General features: G+C 39.0%; 1 protein-coding gene across 2 annotated transcripts in view; it reads right to left on the bottom strand.

The window, feature by feature from the left end:
• PCDH15 (protocadherin related 15) overlaps positions 1-20,401 on the bottom strand; it is an 862,106-nt gene that overhangs the window by 616,268 nt on the left and 225,437 nt on the right. The window contains exon 5 of one of the 2 annotated variants that reach the window (XM_042793586.1): positions 630-727. The exons of the other annotated variant lie outside the window; for it this stretch is intronic. The gene's annotated coding sequence lies outside the window, so the exon portion shown is untranslated. The remainder of the gene's footprint in view (positions 1-629; positions 728-20,401) is intronic. 2 annotated transcript variants of the gene reach the window in all.

The raw sequence follows: 20,401 nt of genomic DNA on the forward strand, positions 1-20,401 counted from the left end.
GTTTTAGTATTTGATGGTTATTGTCTTCTCTGGGAGAGTAAGCAGAGATCAGACAGGCCAGTTCCATTTAATATTTTTAGATTCTTAAGACTAGAGAATAGAAAACTTTGATGGATTTCTGACCCCCACCTTTTCTTTCTGCAGGCAATAACTACTAAAAATTGGATCTCCTGCTGTGCAGCCCTGATGCTAACAAACTTGTTCAGTTCTGACATTTCTATGACACTTTGTGCAACTGTCAGTGGGCCTTCCTGCACACATCAGATACCCACGCAAGCTTATGTCTCTATGAGATGACACTGAACCATTCCAAATGTCTTTCATATAAAACATCAAAAGTGTCTTTTTTCAGCACCTTGTTACTATGCATTTCACTGAAAGGGGTTGATTAAGTGTTAAAGACTGATTAGCCTGTTTTGCAATTATACAGGATTGCACTTGACAAGATCTGGCAATAACTCAGGCTAATCTCAGAGCTATACAATATTTGTAAAGTTGAAAACATTCCACAAAAAAAAAAAAAATTGAAAATAATTGAAATTAATGGTTTTGTTAAAAACATAAGGAATAGAAGCTAAAATTCAGGCTGGCATCAAAAATTCATTGCTTAATGACTTAACACATCTTACCTAGGTGGACAGGTGTCCAGTATCCTTCAGTCTTCCCAGCTCTATTCCTTCAGTGCTCATAGCACAGGTACGTTCAGTTGTGATGTTATTACTCGTATCTGTGATACAGATGTAGGCCAGGGTTATAAAGACTGAGGTACAAGTAGCAAACTGCATCAGTCTCAACTGAGAATGCCTAATACCGACAGTGAGAAGTAGGGGAAAAACAATCCACGCAATAATGCAACCATGTGACTGCAAAATACATTCACAGAGGAGAAAATTTGTTCTTTGCTCCTACAGTGCATCAGGTGTGCCCAAACACACACAAACAGGTTACAGCACTCGCCTCAAGCATACATGCACATATACAAAGTGAGTAAATGTCCTTGAATTATTTCCCTTGTTGTTTAAGAAATTAGTGCCTTCGTTGCATTCTTAAAACACTGTGTATACCACTGAGCACATTTAAAAGCAGGCTGGGGTACAGACTACCAGAGAAAGAACAAAAACTGTGCTCTTACAACTTGCCATATGAAACCACTAATGGACTTAGTGCATTAAACAGGCTAACAGAGCCCTTTGATTATAAATAGCACAATGTTACATCCAAGTTGTTCTCCTTGCCATTTGAAATAGTTTGGATTAGAGTGTTTCATAGAAAAAAACCCCAACAAACAACAAAAATCCCAAGCCCAAGTAAATCTTAGTAAAATAAAATCTTGTTTACAGTATCATTACTACGAATTCCAGAGTTGAAAGCATTTCAAATTCCTGTACCTCTAAATGCACATTATGTGGATGTTCTTACATTGCTTTTTTAAATGTCTATCAGGTAAGGACAAGAGGCAACAGGCACAACTTAAAATACAAGCAAGTACAATTGAACAGAAGAATACATATTTTTGCTGTAAGGATGACCGAACACTCGAACAAGTTGTCCAGACTGATTGTGGAGTCCCAATCCTTGAAGATGCTCAAAACCCAACTGGATGTGGTCTTGGGCAATGTGCTCCAGGTGACCCTCCTTGAGGAGGAGGATTCCATTGGTCATCTCCAGAGGTGCCTACCAAGCTTGGCGATTCTGTGATTTGCTAAGTAAATCAATTGCCATAAATATTTGTCAGATCAACTACACAAAACAAACATTGGAGGGCTCTAGTTAAATATAGCAATTAGAGAAAATCCTGATCCATGGTAAGGAGATCAAGGGCATCACCGAGCATTCTTCACTGGCGTATGAAATCTGCCCTTCATTACACAAAGCAGTAATGGGGTAACTGAAGCACCATGTGCCCTGTCAGCAGAGTGTGAGCAGGCACAGCTAAGGGAACAGACGCACAGGCTCCACAGGGGACACAGAATCCCACTTCAAAACATAAGCAGCACTACCTACTCACTGACACCACTGGGAATGGTCTGAGTGATATGGTTTCTTCAAACATCTGTAGAATTTTATCCCATATTTCATGCATTTTCAGCCACCTATCTTCTTTACTAAATAAATAATATTTACATGCCATTCTTTCTTTTTATTTAAATGTTACTTAATACTGTGTGTGTCTGCTTTACAGAGACTCCTTTTTAAGCTTGGTATAATACTTTTCTGGGTGCAAATAACTGAATAACAAAGTTACGATGCACAAGGTACCCTGATCTAAAAGCAGGCCGAGACCAAACATCAAAATGTTTTTTTATTAGTTTCAGTACAAAGATAGTCCTGAGAAGACCACTGAAATCCTTAAAATTTAAGCACAGTTTTTTGTTGAGTTAGGACAATAAAAGATACACCGATGAAAGTCTTCCTCAGAATACCAAATACTTTAGGATTTAATATCATACATTGCAATTTCTAATAACTCAGCACAAAATTATTAATTTTTCATAGACGAATTTGTAGGTTTCTAATGCGATATTAAAATCCCCTGTTTTTCTAGAATGTGTAATACAGCCCAGAGATATTCGCTTTGTACTCACCAATTTCTGAACACAACAAACCAAAATGAAAACTATTAAAAAGTAAAATCTCTCACCTAAAGCCAGAAGCCATGCCAGAGAAAGATTGGGCTTCTTAAATGAATCTATGTAAGACAGAAAAAAGAATCCTGTAGATGCTATCATCCATACAAAAGCCTGACTTCTTCACATCTTAAGTTACTAAAACTAAAACTGACAGAACACACTTGTCAGCTTCATTTAACCAGATGCTACCTGACAATTTTCCACATGGAATTGGGGAACTGCATCTCGAAGGGGATGCAAAACCACAAAAAATGATGAAGAACTTGTCAAGTCAAATAATATAGGCACAGACCTCATAAAGGAAAATGGGTACCTTTATTAAATCAACTTTAAGTTCCATGATAACTGAGCCAGTCACTCCAGCCACTGCCCCTCTCGGTTTGACAGCAATGCCATGTCTGCATGGGAAAATATGCTTCAGTGCTCTTGAAATGCCTAGAAATGTTAAGCAATGTAAAAAAAAAAAAAAACAAAAAAACAAAACAACAAAAAAAAAAAACAAACAAACAAACAAAAAAAAAAAAACAAAAAAAAACAAACACCAAAAAAAAAAACAAATAACAAAACCATAAAACCCTTCCCTTTAAAACCTTCTCATTCCACTAAGTTATAACATTAAGAAAAGGAAATGCCTGTTAAAAGCATGAAAGAAAAAAAATCAATATTTTCAATTGAGGTACATCCTCCTGCAATATCCTGGACTGTTTCTAATGTAAACTTTGAAAACAGTGGGGAATATTAATAATTTCTCAGGAGTCTGCCAGAGAAAAGGAAGAAAGAAAAAAAAAAAAAACAGATACAGCTTCAACAGGAATTGTTTTAATTACTTATTCGTTTACACAGGAATTATTGGCTGGATAACTTTAGCTCCTCTTTAAAGACCCGATGCTCAAGACAGTGAGTACTTTTCCCTTTACTTTGCAAAAACCTGTCAGAATTTTTAGCTTCACAGATGCAAATATTCCCAATTAATGCCACAGTGTTTCATAAAATGGAGGTTCAAATTGCCCAGCTTGTGCAGGACAGTACTTTGCGGTTGTTTTCTCGGTTTTTTTTGCCTGTTGCCTTTCCATTTACTTCCAATGACCAGAAAGCTTACTGTGATTTAACCTGAACCAGATCAGCATTTTAAACTCACTTAATTAACAGCTGTCTCCAACAGCTCAACCTAGTTCATCTGAACAGCACAACACTGGGAGTATTTTAGTTCAGACCAGGAGCGCATCCACGCACCGTGCTTCTGCTCGCGGCACACATGGAGTCTCGCAGCGCACAAACTGGACTGCCTTCAGATGCAGCTAAACTGAACGGTCCTCCCCACGACTAAAGGAACTAAACGCTCCAACCACTACAGGCCATCTGCTCGCAGAACACCTCGAAAAACACGTACAGTATGAAAGTTGGGTCCTCTTCATCAACTGCTTCACTCAGCTGATCCTCTCCTACTACACAAGTGGCCAACTGACACGGCTAGGGGCTCAGAGAACCCGATCCATATTATTACCCAGAAGAGAAACAGGACACGTTTTTCTGGCTGCTTTCTGGTAGGATTATGGCCACCACCTTTGATATTAAGAGACCCTTTCTGCTGGGAAAAGATGGCAATAACCATCAGAAAGCTTGCTGTAGAATCAGTTCTCAATCGAAGGAGATTTGAGGCTCACTGCTTACAGCACACTACAGATGCTTAAGACTGTAGTTTAACCTGCAGCTTTGTAGCAAGGCTAAAGCAGGTATTCTCTGACCACCCCTTACATGCCTATTAGAGGGACAATCAAACATCTAAGAGAAAAAGGCCTAAGGAGGCACTATTCCTCTGAGTCACCAGCAAGAAAAGAAACATCCCAAAGATCAAAATTACTCATCTTTTTTAAGCCTGACAAGAAGTCCTAGCTTCTTGTTGTAGAAGCAATAGTAGTCCTAGCTTGTTGTAGAAATCCTACCAGCTGTTCACAAAAATCAAGAGAGTATTTTCAGCTGTGGGCAGGAGAAATTAAAAGTAAAGAACATAAGAATAAATGTAGCTTCTAATGATCAGAACAATGACAGGAGGAAGAAAAGAAAGCCAAAAGGTGAAAATCCTCTTTGCTTTTTGTCCAAGTCTCAAAAGACATTAATAACAGCTCACATTGTTGAAAAATGGGTAAAACTTAATTGCTTGCTTCCTTGTAAATTATAACAGGGAGCGTCCTGCTACCAGCACTTCAGGATTTTAATAACAGACATGCAACACACCTAACAAAATGTTATTTTGCAATTTAGTGGGTGAAAGAATATCTCCCTTAAGTAACAAAAAACCTCTATCAAGTAAATGCAACTAAATGTAAATACATATAACCATCAAGTAATATGCAAATAAAATACACTACCAAAACAATTTGCCTTGGAAAGCCTCTCAGCTAGTGGAATCCTGCTGCTGGTGGAAGGCCGCAGGGCAAGGCCGGGCACCCTTGCCATTCCCCACGCCCTTCGGGCTTGATTCCATGCATCCTTTCCCCTCACATGCACGGCAACGGGGTGATGAAGGAGGGCCGGCAGCAGGCGCCGTAGCTGGGGAGGGCCGCGTCTCCCTCCTGCAGCAGGAGGACGTGGGCCAGCCCCAGCTCCTCCGCACCCGAGGTGCTGCCAAACTGCTGAGCCTCTCCGCGGAGCCTGGCGTGGAGGGAAGCCAGCAGCAGGGCCCGTGGCTCTGACATGGGGCCAGGAAGAGCCAGCCTCACGCCGAACACACGGGCACCACGACCTCCATCTAATTCAGCGTGTTTCTAGGGGGCAAAAGGAGGATCAGGCAGCCAGCCACTGAAGCTCAAGGCTGCTTAGCTTACTGCACAAAACAGCAGCTGCAGGGCTTCCAATTTATCCTCCATTTAGCTATTCCTACTGCAGGGACTTTAAGTAACTCTGAGTACTTGGTGAGAATACAAAACCGACATCCGTCTCCTGCGACGTCTGGATACACGGAACACATGCCAGAAGCTCAGGGGCAGGAGATGCCACCAGCTGGGAAAACAGGGAGTGAGGCGTCCTTCTGCAGACCATGCACTTCCAGCAAAGCCGGCTGCTGAAAAACCTCTCCAAAGGCATTTCTTGCTTTATGACCAGGGTGGAAATAAAACGAGAAGTGAAGCCAGATTTGGGCAGAGAATTGTAGCCGGTTTTCTTATTGTAAATGACAATCACAGAACCGCTAACATGTAATGGGATGGGAAATCCCTTGGTAAGAAATGGTGGACATACCATTTCTCCAGAGCTCTGTGTGTCCTCTGAACTCCAAAACCTATTCTAAGAGAGAAACTGAATATATATAGTCTTGCTGGAATACATCACTAGGTGTAACCAATACCTGTATGACACTTAATTGAAGCTTGAATCCCCAGCCCTGCAAGCACAAAGTGCATGCCTCTCCACTGCGCTGCTTAGAAGTCTGTTGTTCCTAGTCTATCAACACAGCGCTACCAGGGGACACATATTAAGTGGAAAACTTCCTTGCTGATGGCAGGTCTTGTTCTCCAAAAGCTCAACTGCAACATCATGTTTGAGCAGAGGACATCAGTTCTCGTATCTCGTATCTCTGAATTCATATTCAGAGTCCTTGGTCATATGTGACCAATGTTTTCTCCACTCAGAGCATAAGGCTATTGAAGTTCTCAAAGAAAAGTCAAGATAGTGAGAGATTTAAAAGAAAAAGAATCCCTATAGCTCACCAGTGCTCTCCTGGCACTGACTGATTGCCCAACTACAGGTTCATCATATGAAGTCACACTTTGTTAACGTGGTCAGAAGGGGTGTCAACAGATCGTCTGGTACCTATTCCAAGGTTTATCCAGATTTCATGATAGAGTAATTAAACTTATTATTACAGATAGAGACTCCCAGATGTTACATGAGAATCTACTCTGGTGTTTTCCAGTCTTTACTGTTGGAAATTTTTTCACACCATGTAACATTAAACTTCCTTCCTGCGGTTCAGCTTGTCCTATCGTATCAAAGATACAGGGGGAAAAAAAAAAAAAAAATCTATTTGTAGCAAGATGTCTTGCATTTCTAAACTGTTACACTTCTCCCGCTACCCAATCCTCTCTGATTCATACGTGTGCTAAAAGTCACAGTAGTTTATATACAAATACCTAAAAAATCCGCAGTCAGCATTCCCAACCCACGTGAAGACGGCCCTGAAGAGCCATTATACAATTAGTGCTTTGGACCCGGTGGCACAGATACTGACACCTGCAGTGTCTCACAGCACGCACCTCCAATTCCTACACAGCTGATGAATCAAAAAGGCTTTCTCCAGCCTCTCTTAGCTTGACCTTTCTCTGCTAAGCTTCAATTGGCTTCACACAGAGGCAGCAGACACAGAACCCAGGGAATGCTTCCTATTAATGCAAACTTTCCCCACATGTTCAAAACCTGCTGCTGAGCACACGGAGTGGTATTGCTTTTAGATGTGCCTGGACATTATGGATAAATATGCTGTTCTACAGTCCTTCCCTCCACATAAACACATGCAGACTGCTTTTCTCCAATTCAAACTTAAACAGAATTACTGCAGTACTAATACATGCATTATATTGTATCCTGCCACCCACCAGTTATGATAACCCATGTGTTAGCCAGCTTTTTTAACTTTTCTCAGCACAGTTGGCATTTCACTGCTGTCAGAGTGAATCACAACTGCACTCTAGTGCTCCTTAAATTGATCCTGTTCTGCTCTCCAATGCACCTCCTGAACAAGCAGTCCAAAACTTCTTGTGACCTTCATGCCCTTGGAGAGTTTTCCACGTTTGAAGCACATGTACTGATCTGATTATAGCCACACAAAAAAATAGAGGGAAAGGTGTTCTCTACTTCATACATAATGCACCAAAATAGGACTTGAGGATGAAAAGTAACAGCCCAGTCTTCCTTTTGGTACATTTCAGCATCCTACAAACTGCAAACCCCAGAAATGCTTATCCGACATTCTTTGCTTTCCCATTGCTACCTTGACATTTTTTTTTTTTTCCTAAATGATAAAAATACAACAGAAAGGATCCAGATACAAATTCCTCCAACTCTACAGGCCTACAAACTCCTATTCATGTGCAAGTAGGTCCAAGATAGCAAGAGTTTAACAGTAATAAGATGATTGGAACTATAAATTCAATCCACCTTGAGGAAGTTCAGTGATTATCAGACATCTTTCTCCTTTTTTTCCTTGGAAATTAAGGAGTAATCCTAAAGTAAAAGGAAACACACTGCAAACTATCTGCTACCGGGAAGAAGTGATCACTCAGTTTGTCATAAAAATACATAGCACTCCTGTTACTTAAGCCAAATTAACACCCAAAATTAACCTCCTCTGAGTAATATCTCACAATCTTATTTCACCTCACCATGCAGGAACTAGTGCTTTCAGGTAATTCTGCATATATGTAGTTATCAAAATGTTAACGCAGGCCATGTTTTCTGCTTTAAAAATGTAAAGAAAGTCTTGTTTCTTAGTTGTTTTTTTTTGTACTATGCTTAGATATATGCCAATCTCTGGCCCTGAAACAGTCCAGTTCATTTTTTCAAATTTTTAGTGATTTCTTTTATTAAAAATGAGTACAACGCAAATATGAACACTTCACTTTTTACTGAGTAACCACATAAGATCTGTGATACTGCAAAAACATTTGCTAAAAATTTTCATGTCCTTCATAATTCATTTAAAACTCAGTTTCTCAAAATTGGATCCTAATACACATCTTTTTTTTTTTTTAAATTACTCTTTCAGAATGTCAAATTAAATGCCTAGCAATTTTGTTTCCCAAAAGCTTTGGAGAAAGATCAGATAAAATGAAGCTATCTTAGCCTAGCATCAATCTCAAAATGTTAGTAGCTTTGCTTTGTATTTTGTGTTGACACCTTAAATATTACATGCACAAGTTAAGTAATTAACAGCATTTTGATCTTCAAAGGCCTATGGTGCATGGGTCTGTAACGATCCCCAGGTATCAAAGTCAGACTGGCATCTGCTCTTGGATTACTTTATAAAAGGCCACACAACTTCCACCAATTTAATGGTATCTTCTGCATTAAATACATCTGGAATTTTTACCAAATAGTCAACATGAAAGAAGACAGTAAAGCTCATTCTTCTATCCTCACTGGGTTTATAAATATTCCACAGACTACTATTTTAAATAATCAGAACTATTTAGCTGTCTAAAATAATGCAAATTAATACAAAGGTCCAATCAACAACAAATGTTTAATTTTCCAAATAAAGATCCCCCTTTCAGGCTCTCTCATTCTTCATTTAGACAAGATTTGTTGAAGGCTGAATGGCCACATGTTTCAGGTGGCAAAAGGGGAGCTTTTTGGCTCCAAAAGTTGAGCCAGTTGTTTGAACATAGTAATTTGATTTGTTAGGTACTGAAACCCTCCCAAGTTTATCTCATATGTGATTGTGGAAAATTTAGAACGTTCTCAGTGTGATTCAAAATGGAATAATATCATACTCTACTACACTACATGTAGTCACAAATCACTTAATGTTGTTAGGATTGTAATAGTATTCCTTTATTATCCACAGCTTACCGAATTGCTTTGTTGCTAACCTCTTACTTGTAAGTGGTTTAAAACCAATAACCAAGGATCAAGTAGACCTACACACAAAACACCTGCTAAATTAAAGTGAAATGCATATTGAATATATGAAGGCCTTTTATAGCTGTCAGCTCTGGGTTGGGTCTGGACCACAAATGAGGGCAGAGCAACCATGGTTTATAATTTCATTATTCACATAACATGGAAAACACACAGTGTTGGCTCCATTAAAAATTATTACCCTGAATGAATCTACAATGAAATTTAAAATAGATTTTTACTCATCAGAGGAACATGTTTCTGGAACAGTCTCTCAAAAACAACAGTTGGGTAAAAATCCTAACCACCACTCAGACTGAGCTTGCTTTTCCACAAGGAAGTGTGTGGTGTGTTTACTTACAGTAAAGGCAGTCAAAATTTCATGTTCCTAGAGATTCCTGAGGTTCTCTCAGTCTTTTCAAAGGAAAAAACCCATAATTGGTAATAATTAGTCAAGTACTTCTGAATACTGCAAGTATTTCAAGAGTCCTGCCATTGAATGGAGATAACCATAACAAAATGAAAACTTAATTTCAGTGGGAGCAAAAAAAGAAGATACTGGGAAAGATAAATTCTGTGCAAGACGAAGAATAGTATAAAGCTGAAAAAAAAAATTATAAAGCTGTACTAATATCATTAAAAAGCAGAATATACAATTTTGTGTAGCCTTAAAAACTCTCAATTATTCACAAACAGCCAAAGGATACACACACTTCATATGTAAATTACAGACAACTCTTAGGTAGCTACACGATTGTTCTACTCCATTGCTGCATCCCCGGTTATTGTATTACTCTTTCAAGTCCCACAAACTCCTTGCCTCATAAACCAGTGACGTGTTTCCAATATATTATACCCATCATAATCTGCTTATAGGCCTTTATGATTTATGCTCATTTAAAAACAGTTTTCTGACTTGCTCATACTGACAAGACACAGATTTTGCTGCAGTGACTTTTACTATAGGCTTGCTCAACACTTGGTCTCAGTGCAGAGCTCTAGATACCACCTTAATCAGTAAAATTATTAAAAATGAACATTTGGCTCTGAGGAGTCTCCGATCCATTTAAATCAAAAAATTACATGTATTGCCTTCCTTTGCATATTGTAGTAAAACTGTAGTAGCCTGTAGACAAAACAGACCTCAGAGACTACTTAAAAAGGCTTCTCATTCTTCTCTTATAGCAGAAGAAAACTAATTTCTCTCAACAGAGTATTTTCTGACTAATGAATCCAGTTTTTTCCTCTAACTGACATTACATAGGACTGTGTTCTCTTACTTTTCCTTTCACCTGTAACTACCTACCTACATATATGTGCAGCTATTCCAACTGCAAAGAAGTATCTCTTACGTAACAGTGAAAAATTACAGCAATAGCATTTCTTCTCCTGTTCCTCTTTTGCTTCTATTTAAAAAAAAATAAAACAGTATTTGATTCATGTTTTGATGGTTCAGTTGAACAAGATGGTTTTGGTTCACAGAGCTAGAAATGGCTATAAACTGATAATAGAAATGGATAGACCAAAACTGTTTCAAAAAATTCAGGTCAAATTTAGCTTTGAGTTTTAAAAGCCTTTTACCTACTTCTTATTTTATTAATTAATCAAATACTTTTATATATATATGTGTGTGTGTGTGTGTGTGTATTTGCCATATGAAATTTGAGAACATTTGGCATTTATTAAATTTGAGAACATTTGGCATTTATTAAATGAAAATAAATGCCAAAGTACTAATTGCAGAATTAGACTACATATTTAAAAGGAATTGGATAATTCTCAAAAGATTTGAAACATTTAATTTTTGAATAAAACCCAACTTGTTGATTGAGCCAAAATGAAACTTTTTCAAGAGTATCTAATTTTGTGGATGCATTTTCTGTCTTTATTTGAAGCTGCAAAGTTTTAATCCCAGTTTTTCATATAGTCAGTAATGAAAAACATTGATCGTGTGCCCATTTTTAGCCTGTCATAGAAAAATTTTAAAAACCCTTATGCTTTCCCTGAAAAATGATTTGATAGAACATCTCTTATTCTTCTCTGTGTACGTGATCTGGCTAACAGCCATCGTACAACTACACACATCCCCATGTAGGCACAAACTGAACAGGGGGCTCTGACCTTGTATCTGCTCCCGCAGAGGAGGGCAACATGAGCCTGGCGTGGCAAGGTAAAACCAGGGAAAGAACAACCTTGCTGGGGGCTTTGTCCAGCCCTTCTTTCCTCTGGAAAAAGCCCTTTGTTGGTACACCACAGATCTGATACTCTTAAAAGAAGAAACAACCACTCAGGTGTTCTGTAGTGTTCCACTGTCCTGGCCCTTCAGCAGTTACTATTTTCTCACTTATCTGTGTACAGCCTGAGGCACACGTGTGAGGGGTGTCCTCACGCAAGAGTGCCCACAACAGCGTGACTTCTCAGGAAACCATGCTCTGAGAGGTGAACAAAGAGTGGAAGCTATTTCGCTCAAGAGAAGAATGTGACAGCAATGTATCTTCCACACTAGTCATGGAGGTTGCTATTTGTTGCGTGAGGGGGAATCAGGTATGAAGAAAGTAGGTATCATTGTTTCCTGCTCAACACAAAAATATACAGTTGCTCTTATTTTCTTCTATGAAATGGCTGTCAGTTCTGTGATGATACTTGTCTTAATTGTTGTTTAATCAAAAGAAAAAAGTTACAATGGATGGAAGAACAGAACTGAATAGGTGGAGAATGCCATTTTCAGTCGTGATGCTATTATCAAACATGAAAAAGTGTGGGTCTTTTTTAACACAGAATCAAGAAACAAAACAAAGAAAGAATTAATTACTGGGATAACAACTAAAAAAGTTAGTACATAGCACACTAGTCCTCTATTTCCTTTCTCATCTTTGTTCCAAATATTCCGCTATTAGCATTTTCTGTTACAGTGCATAGTAATAAAATTGATTTGTCATTCTGCAGGCTAAGAACGGCTTGAGGACTGAGAGCCACCCATCTCCGGAGAGCCATTAAATGAGGAAGTGCCAATCAGGAGAATTTCCAATGACAGAACAATTTCTGCAGTAGCTTCACTGATAAGGCAAGACATGTCCAGCAACCCCTACGCCCTGCCAAGAGCCTGTTAGTATTTAAACAAACAATAACACCTTTAGACTTACAAATAATCTATAACGATTTTGAATACTGCTATTAGCAACTCAATGCTGACTGCTGAGCTTCAATTCCCTTTCCCTCAAAAATAAAAAAACCCAATATTTAAGACTGTCTGAAGCTAGCGAATCATCTGTTTCAAAATAGGATTCGTGTATGTTCACCCAACCTTGTAAAATCAGGAATTAATAGCAGATTTCCTCCAGGAAATCAGAGTTATAAAAAAATCTTGAGTTATTGTTTATTCCTCCAATACTAATAAAAAACCCCAAAGAGTTAATCCAAAAGCTGTGACAGAAAGAAATCACAAATTTTAAGTCACAATTTTTCTTTGGATTACTTTTGTTTTAATTACAGAAGACTCTTATGCAATTTCCATGGGAGTTCCTACTTCTCTTTTGACCACTACAGCATGCACTTGCTTGCAATTCTGCTGCCATGTTAGCAAAAATCCCAACAACACAACTGTATCCTTGGCAGGACTGATCATCTGCAGGTTTATCTACTATCTTTATGTTTCTCTAAAATGCTCCCCAGTTGCCTACATTCAGGAATGTGTCATAGAGGAATAATGATTTGCGATTCAACTTAAATTGTTAAGCACAATGAAACCTCAGCGTGCCAGACCGTGGCCAGAGTAACACAAGCTGGAAAGAACCATGGAGATGGCCTAGGTGACACAGCTGATAACACACTGGAGCAGATACAGAACAAGGAAAATGGGAAAAGAAATCTTGTGCAAATAAATAGAAAGAGACAGGTACTCAAAAAAGAATGGGAAAAAAAATCCAGTTGATTAAACTGGGGGGCAAAGGGAAAATAGTAACATGAAGAGAAAAGAAAACCAGGGGTGATTTTGTAAACCTTGCTTCTGTCTTTACAGGAGGACTTGTACTTTAACTTTTTGTTTGTTTGTTTACCAATGAAAAAGGATATAAATACTCCCCTAGACAAGAAAATAATCTTATCAGCTGACTGAAATAAGTCACACTAGATGAATATGGGAGAAGAGTTACCAAAGTATTGTTTTAACGCACATCAATTGCTTCTGTTATTACACTCAGAAGCATGCAACTAAGCACAGGGTGAAATTTCACACTTGGCAGAAACTACCACAATATTACCACTGAACTGGAGCAGTCAGACAACCCAGAGCTGGAGACACTCGGAGATACAGTCACTTACCTTTTTGCCACTGCTGAAATCCAGAGCAAACTAGCACACTGAACTTGGTCTTTGAAATGGCAGCTCAGGACACCAAATACTGCAGCTTTCCAGCAGCACCAGAGTACCCGCATGCCCAGCCAGCATCCACTGGGTAGCTCACAAGCTGAGACCTCCACAGACCCTACCAGCTTCAGCTCATGCTGCATTCAGCTAGCCTTGGGAAAAAAACTCATTTTCCGCTGTTTGGTTCTGAATATAGGTCCTGCATTCCCTCCTTCTCCAGCAGCTCTTATTTACAGACCTATAGAGGAGTACAACACCCATCCTTGTGGTGTGGTGTGGGATCTCTTCCCTTTCCCAGCCTTTTGGCAAAGGGCCTCCTTCTCCTTCAGCTGATTCCTTTGGGAAAGAGGAAACCATGTAATTTCCAGCCATTCCTTCCCCTAGACTTGAAAGAATCTGGCAAGTTTGCTAAGAGGGACCATCTAGCACAATCCTTTAGCAATACAGGCCACTGCAGCAGGCAGGGGAGGGGTTCCTCTGCAGCAATTCTAGCTTTACAAGGACTGGTAATACGAAGTCACTCTGAGCAATACACGCGGATGGGATAATTTATATTCCAGAGGTGTGTGGGACACCTAGTGCGAAGGATTCAGAGGTGCTCTGGGCACTTGATAAGTCTGACAGTTGGACTCTCTGCTGGCTAGGGAATGACAAGTTTTGTGGCATGGGGAGATGGCAGCTAGCAGAGATACGTTCAGTTACCTGAGTTCATCTTACCACAAAGATGCATTTTCATATTAATCTTTTATTCACGCTACTTGAATAGAGGGGAGAATTAATAAACACTGTACAAATTCTAATTCCTTATTCTGGGCTGATGTGATCATCCATTATCCCTGAGTTAAAAAGGGAGCCCACTAAACTTCATACCTGAACAGGACCTCCTTGCTATTCCCAAACACCCACAGAAGTCACTTGCACATGGAATAATGCAAAAGCATTTGAAATACTGAAGACTACAATCACAAAATTCATATCTAGAATCTAGTTCCATATCAGAGTGAAAAGCATTATGTCGGAACAGCTGTTAAATATTTCAGTATGAGCATTATATAGCACTGATGCAGTTAAGAAACTACTCTTCTTTCCTTACTTCAGGGTAATTATTATGAAGAAACAAATACCCTGCTGGCAAGGTGCACTAGTAGCTGAAAACCCAGACCATAAATTGAACAGCTGTCTCTCCAGAGAAGTAGCGTTTCTAACCCCCATAGTACACAAGAAAACTGGCTCCTAGACAATATTATCTAAGGATCAGAAAGCCTCAGGTTCAGCAATCAAGTCACCTATCTGGACTTTAACAAGCGTTAGGATACAATCTGTCTCCTAGTCTCTTCAGGAATCGTTGTTCAGGACACTCCTGAATCACAGCGCGGTGCAGGCTGCAAGGGACCCCAGGGCATCTCTCAGCCAATCCCCCTTCAGTCCTGAAGCGGGACCAACTTCAGCATCAAATCGGGCTGCTCAGGGTGTCCAGATGGTTTAAACCAGATTAAACCCCAAGCTGGTGATCTCACATCCCCTCTGAACAACCTGGTCTCAGTGCCTCACTGCCTCCATTGCAAGTTTTTTTGTGCAATATCCAATCAGCATTTCCCTTGATGCAATTTTCACAGCTCCCTTGAACAGAAGTAAGGATTTAGACTCTTACTCCTTAACTTCAGCCAGTAGGGAAAACCAGTAGGTTTTCCATCTGTTTTGCTAGCTACCATCAATCTCTAAGATAAATTAAAACTTGAGCACCCCCGTAGTAGCCTTAAATACAAAGAATCCACTGTAGTCAGAATGAATATGATTCAAGGCGTATGAAGTTACTATGAGTTTCAATTCTGTATGTCTAGGTATGCACTTGTATTAAATGCTTAACAATGCCTATTAAAAGAAAGAAATAATAGAAACGGAAAATCCCAACTCTGAAAATAAAAAGAAACTAGTGCTCCTAGGAGAAAAACAGAAAGGCTCGTGAACTCTCATCATTTACAAATAAACACACAATAAAGCAAGGCAATTAAAAGTTGCAAAACTGTATTTGCAGAAAAGTTCATTAATCTTTTTTCAAACAGATCGTGAGCAAAAAAGCTTGCCAAGGAGCCTATAGAGCTAACAGACAATCAAACCACAGAAAAGAAGTTCACAAAATAATGTTTTTGCACGTACATTTGACACGGGGAAGTTTGGGAAAGCAAGCATCCTTCTTTACAGGTGACTTTGCAAAGGATTTATCCTAACTTCTGGCCAAAGGGGCTACAGAATGAACAAAAAAAGTTAGCTGATAACAAATCACCAGAGCCAGACAGTACGCAATATTTCTCAGACCTCACTGGTGAAACACTCAATTACCATTTATAATCCCTTACTTCAAAATGCTTCTGCGTCAAAGAACTTAAAGGTGGCAAATATGATATCAATTCACTTTCAAAGGCTTCAGAGACACCAAGACAGCTACAGATCATTATGTCTCCTGTCTGCACCAGGTAAATTGGTAGGAATAATGGTGAACAATAGAATCAGTGTACAAAGGGACGGAGATTCCAGGAAGGATGGCAGGCGCTAATCAAAAGAATGAAACAGCTCACAGAGAAAGGATGGCCGCATGCACCAGCACTCGTCAAGCTGGCAAAGGACAACTGAGAGGAAATACAAAAGATGTCTATAAACAAGTAAGTCACCACAAAAAAGACTAGGCCACAACAGGTCCTTGCCTTCTCCAATTGACACTGACTACTACACAATAGTAACCTCTCCTTTTGTTTGGTAGATGTATTCAGAACACAAATGTTTTTGTCCTACTCCAGGATTTTCTGTTATTAAAAAAAAAACAACTTCAAATGGTATCAAATGAAATTACAAGGCGCCAGATTCAAAAGAAACAAAAATTGACAGTTCCTCACTTATCATGCCACTAAGCTGGAGAAATTTTTGATGTAGGATATTGTGGATACTGTAAGTTTATGCAGTCTCAAAAAGCAACTGGGTAAATTTATGGGAAGAAAGTCTCCTAATAACCAGGCACTAGCTCTGGCTCAAAACATGCCCAAGTCAAAAACTGCTGAAAGTCTGAAGAATAGTCTGGAAAAGGATGGCAATATGCATGCCTCTTCTCAAAGCAACTGGTAGTGGCTGCTGCTGAGGGAACTCTGGTGTTACCCGGACATTTGATCTGACTTGGTTGATAGTTTCTGTGTTCCAGGTTGCTGATGGTTTGTATTTCCTAATAACATAACATAACCAAGATGATGCAACAGATGATCAGGATCAGCACTTTTTTTTTTTTTTTTTTTAAATAAATTTTTTTATAAATCAATTTCTTTATACATTATAGAGGTATTAAGTCAGTTGATTTCAAATTTTAGGTATATAAGCTGATATAAAATGTCAAAGTCAGAAGAACTCCATGGGGTTTAAGTCTAACTGAAATCAATGGGAGATTTTGTGCATGAATGAAGGGTTAAATTACAGATTTCTGAGAGTTTCCTAACCTGGACAGTTATCAACAAGCAATAAGAGAAATTAAACCATACAAAAAGGTCTTTAAATGGTATTAAAAAGGCCAATATCTAGATGCACAAATAATGTCTACTGAAGTATAACCCTAATAGCTAGTTCGAAATTCAGGCTGGATATTATACAACAGGGTGCTGTCCTGCGTTTGCCTTAAGGTCTTCTTCCTAATAATCCTCCATTTCGATTGTTTTGGAAACATCTTGAACAAAAATGTTCTTGAAGTAAATTAGGATTTCACTTACAGAAATCCAAGGAATTAGTAACAGCTGAAAAAACTGTAAGGACAGAGGTTGTGAGTTAGACTTCTAATTTACCCTCGAGCTGGTTCTTTGAACATGTCTTCTGTAAATCTTAATAAATATTTTTCATTTATCTTTTGAAAAAGGCATTTGAACACAGTGAGGGGGTGGAAGAGTGCAAGACACAGCACATAATTATGACTGAGTCCAACAGAATAAGACCGTTACACACGAACAAAAGATCATGAGAAAAAAAAAGTGTTTTCAGAAGAAAACAAAGACAGAGAAGCTGTAGATGGAAAAGACTTAAGAGTATGCCTCCTCCTTGTACCGTTGAAAATGGAAAGTTATTAACAGTTCATAACAATAATAAAAACTTGGCCAAAAGCCCAGGACTTTACTGCTGCTACAGGCCATGATAGTTACCTAAGGCTACAGAAAACCACGGCAGGAATTATAGATAAGGAGATGCCAGAAACTGACCAGTTATAACCTCAAACAGCAAAGAGGCAACAGGAAACAGTTGAGAAATATCTGCAGCACCACCAGAGATGAAATCAGGCTTGTTCTGTATGACCCTAGCAGAGAAAGTCCACACGAAGAGTGGTTCTCCCCAGCTATTTCTCAGGTGGTTGAAAGAGAGGATAAAACCCAGAAAATGGCTGGCTGACAGCACAGCAGATATAAGAGTATACTGTTCTCAATCCAGTATCTATCTGAGGTTTTTTAGATTTAACTTAGTTTATACATTAAGAATACCAAAACATTATACCATCCTTATTGAAAAATAATGATAACATCATTCCCTGATGCTAATAGAAAAGAGGATTCTAGATAGATATGCATTGTAGATCAATGTTATATAAAAGAAACATGGAATTAGTTACTTATCAGATGAGTTCGTATTTCAAATCACCATTCTGCTCCTATAAATGGAAATGCTGCTAGGAAAATCAGTCCCAGTTGTGGCATAATCATGCTTCTTGTAATCTAGTGTGACAAGCATGATGACCTAGAAGCCAATAGGTCCTAAATCTCTGCAGGACTGAGCTACAAAGTTAATGTAAACAGAGAGTAGGAAATGGGAATGCAAATAAAAAGATAATATGCAAAGGCAAAGTAGTACACAGCCTTTCAATCAAGAACAAAGCAATTCAAATTGGTATGCAGAATCAGAGGAAATTATTGAAGCCTTCTCAAAAATCATAAGTTTAAGAGCTGCCTGTTCTAAGAGAATCAAGAAATTCTTCAAGGAAACTATCATAAAAAGAGTGAGGAAAGAAACTGGATGTAAGGCATCAACAAAACCTGGGAAGAGTACCAGATCCACTGGGAGAGTTTGGGCAGATAAGCTCAGGTAGTATAGCCATAGAGAAATTGATGTCACTTCTACTGTAAGTGGATAGAGCTGGAATTCAATGCCAGAGTGCACACATATTACAGCATTTCATCAGCACCTGAGGAAACCATCACCAGCTTTGCAAAGAGGTGCAGTATGTGTAACTTCCAGCACTGTGAGGAAAAAAAATACCTGCAAAAGCTACTCAAGTACCAGGATCCAACACTGCTACCAGAAAGGCTTTAAGCTCTTGTAGCCAGGCCAGTACTGGAGAGACCAGCACTGCACAGTTATTTGCATAAGGGTCTGTCACTGTACATCTGCCCATTGGTCCCATTCGGGACTGCGAAGCTGCCTACCCCTTAAATGAAGACCAGGGTCATGATTCATCTTCCTCCCCGACCTGTTGTTTTGTTTTGTTTTGTTTTTTTTTCCCCATTTTTTAAAAAACTACAGTTCAACCACTGCTATAAACTAATTCATTAGGAGTCTGACTCTAGGATTTCCCTCAGCATGAAGTCCCCTGGAAACAGGGCTATGCTCCACGGACAAATACATCAGAACAAGACTGATTCCCCTCTGAGAGCATCTGTTTGTTAGAGTCTCCTATTCCGAATCAGTGTGACTATGATAATTTCCATAGGAGCCAAAAGGATGAGGATTAGTCTCTGTTTGGAAGCAGTCCTGTTTGCTGATCCCTGCTGGCCATGGAAGAGAAAGGCACGCTAACTGTATGGGTCCAAGCATGGCTAGATGACTACTGACAGCTGAGAAATGGCACGGGGTGACTCATCCATCATTCACACACTGCAAACTTCAGTTTTGGCATGGTGAGTTGGCTCACCTCAAGCCTTAGGGACCAGAGAGTTTCTAGATCAAATTTAGGGGAAGATGCAGTCTGGGCCTAAGTACTTAAAATGGAAAAGTAAGGAGAAGACAGACACAGACTCAGCCCCAAATCTAATATGCAATGTAGACAGAAGGGCAGACAAAGCTGTAGTTCTGTATTATAAGACACTCTAGATAGAGATTGCTTTCCACATTTTTTTGGCATGAAGGCATTGAATTAATTTTTGAATCAGTTTCATATAAATGACAAAATATTTTAAAGTGTGGGCATATACAAAAAGCTCATCTTCAGCATACATCATCACACTGCTTTGATTTCTTCTGTTGCCTGTAACTGGCTAAGTAAGAAAACACATTATGAGGAGCGATCCAGTTTCCCTACCTAATCAAGACTTTCTAACACAAGACAAACAAATATAGCAGTGTATTTAACACTTTTTTTTTAAACAAAAATGCTTTTAGAGATCACTTATTCTGCTTTCTCAGATTTTGCAGTGATTAAGGATTGATCTGTGTGACTTCTCTTTGTTTGCACATCATTGTCAGTCATGTGAATCAACAGTGAGCTCACAGGCTTGACCTCTTGAGAAAGCTGCTTTGGATTTTAATAACTACATAACAGCTCTTTGCGATGACAGAAGTCTTGATGTGGGTCTCCAAGCCATCTTTATGCCATGTGAATGGCAGGCATGTCTAAACATTAATTATCTCACATTAGGAAATTATTGGAGAGTATTATGGAATTTTACTTCTCAGGATTAACATTCAACTGTAATTTGTAAAGTGGTTTGTACTACCAAATTTTTATTGACTTTGCAGAAGCAAGAACTTGATTAAGAAGAAAGAGTCCCTCAGACTGGGCC

This window comes from Tyto alba, unplaced genomic scaffold (genome assembly GCF_018691265.1).
Source record: "Tyto alba isolate M040663 unplaced genomic scaffold, T.alba_DEE_v4.0 Super-Scaffold_1, whole genome shotgun sequence".
NCBI lineage: Eukaryota > Metazoa > Chordata > Aves > Strigiformes > Tytonidae > Tyto > Tyto alba.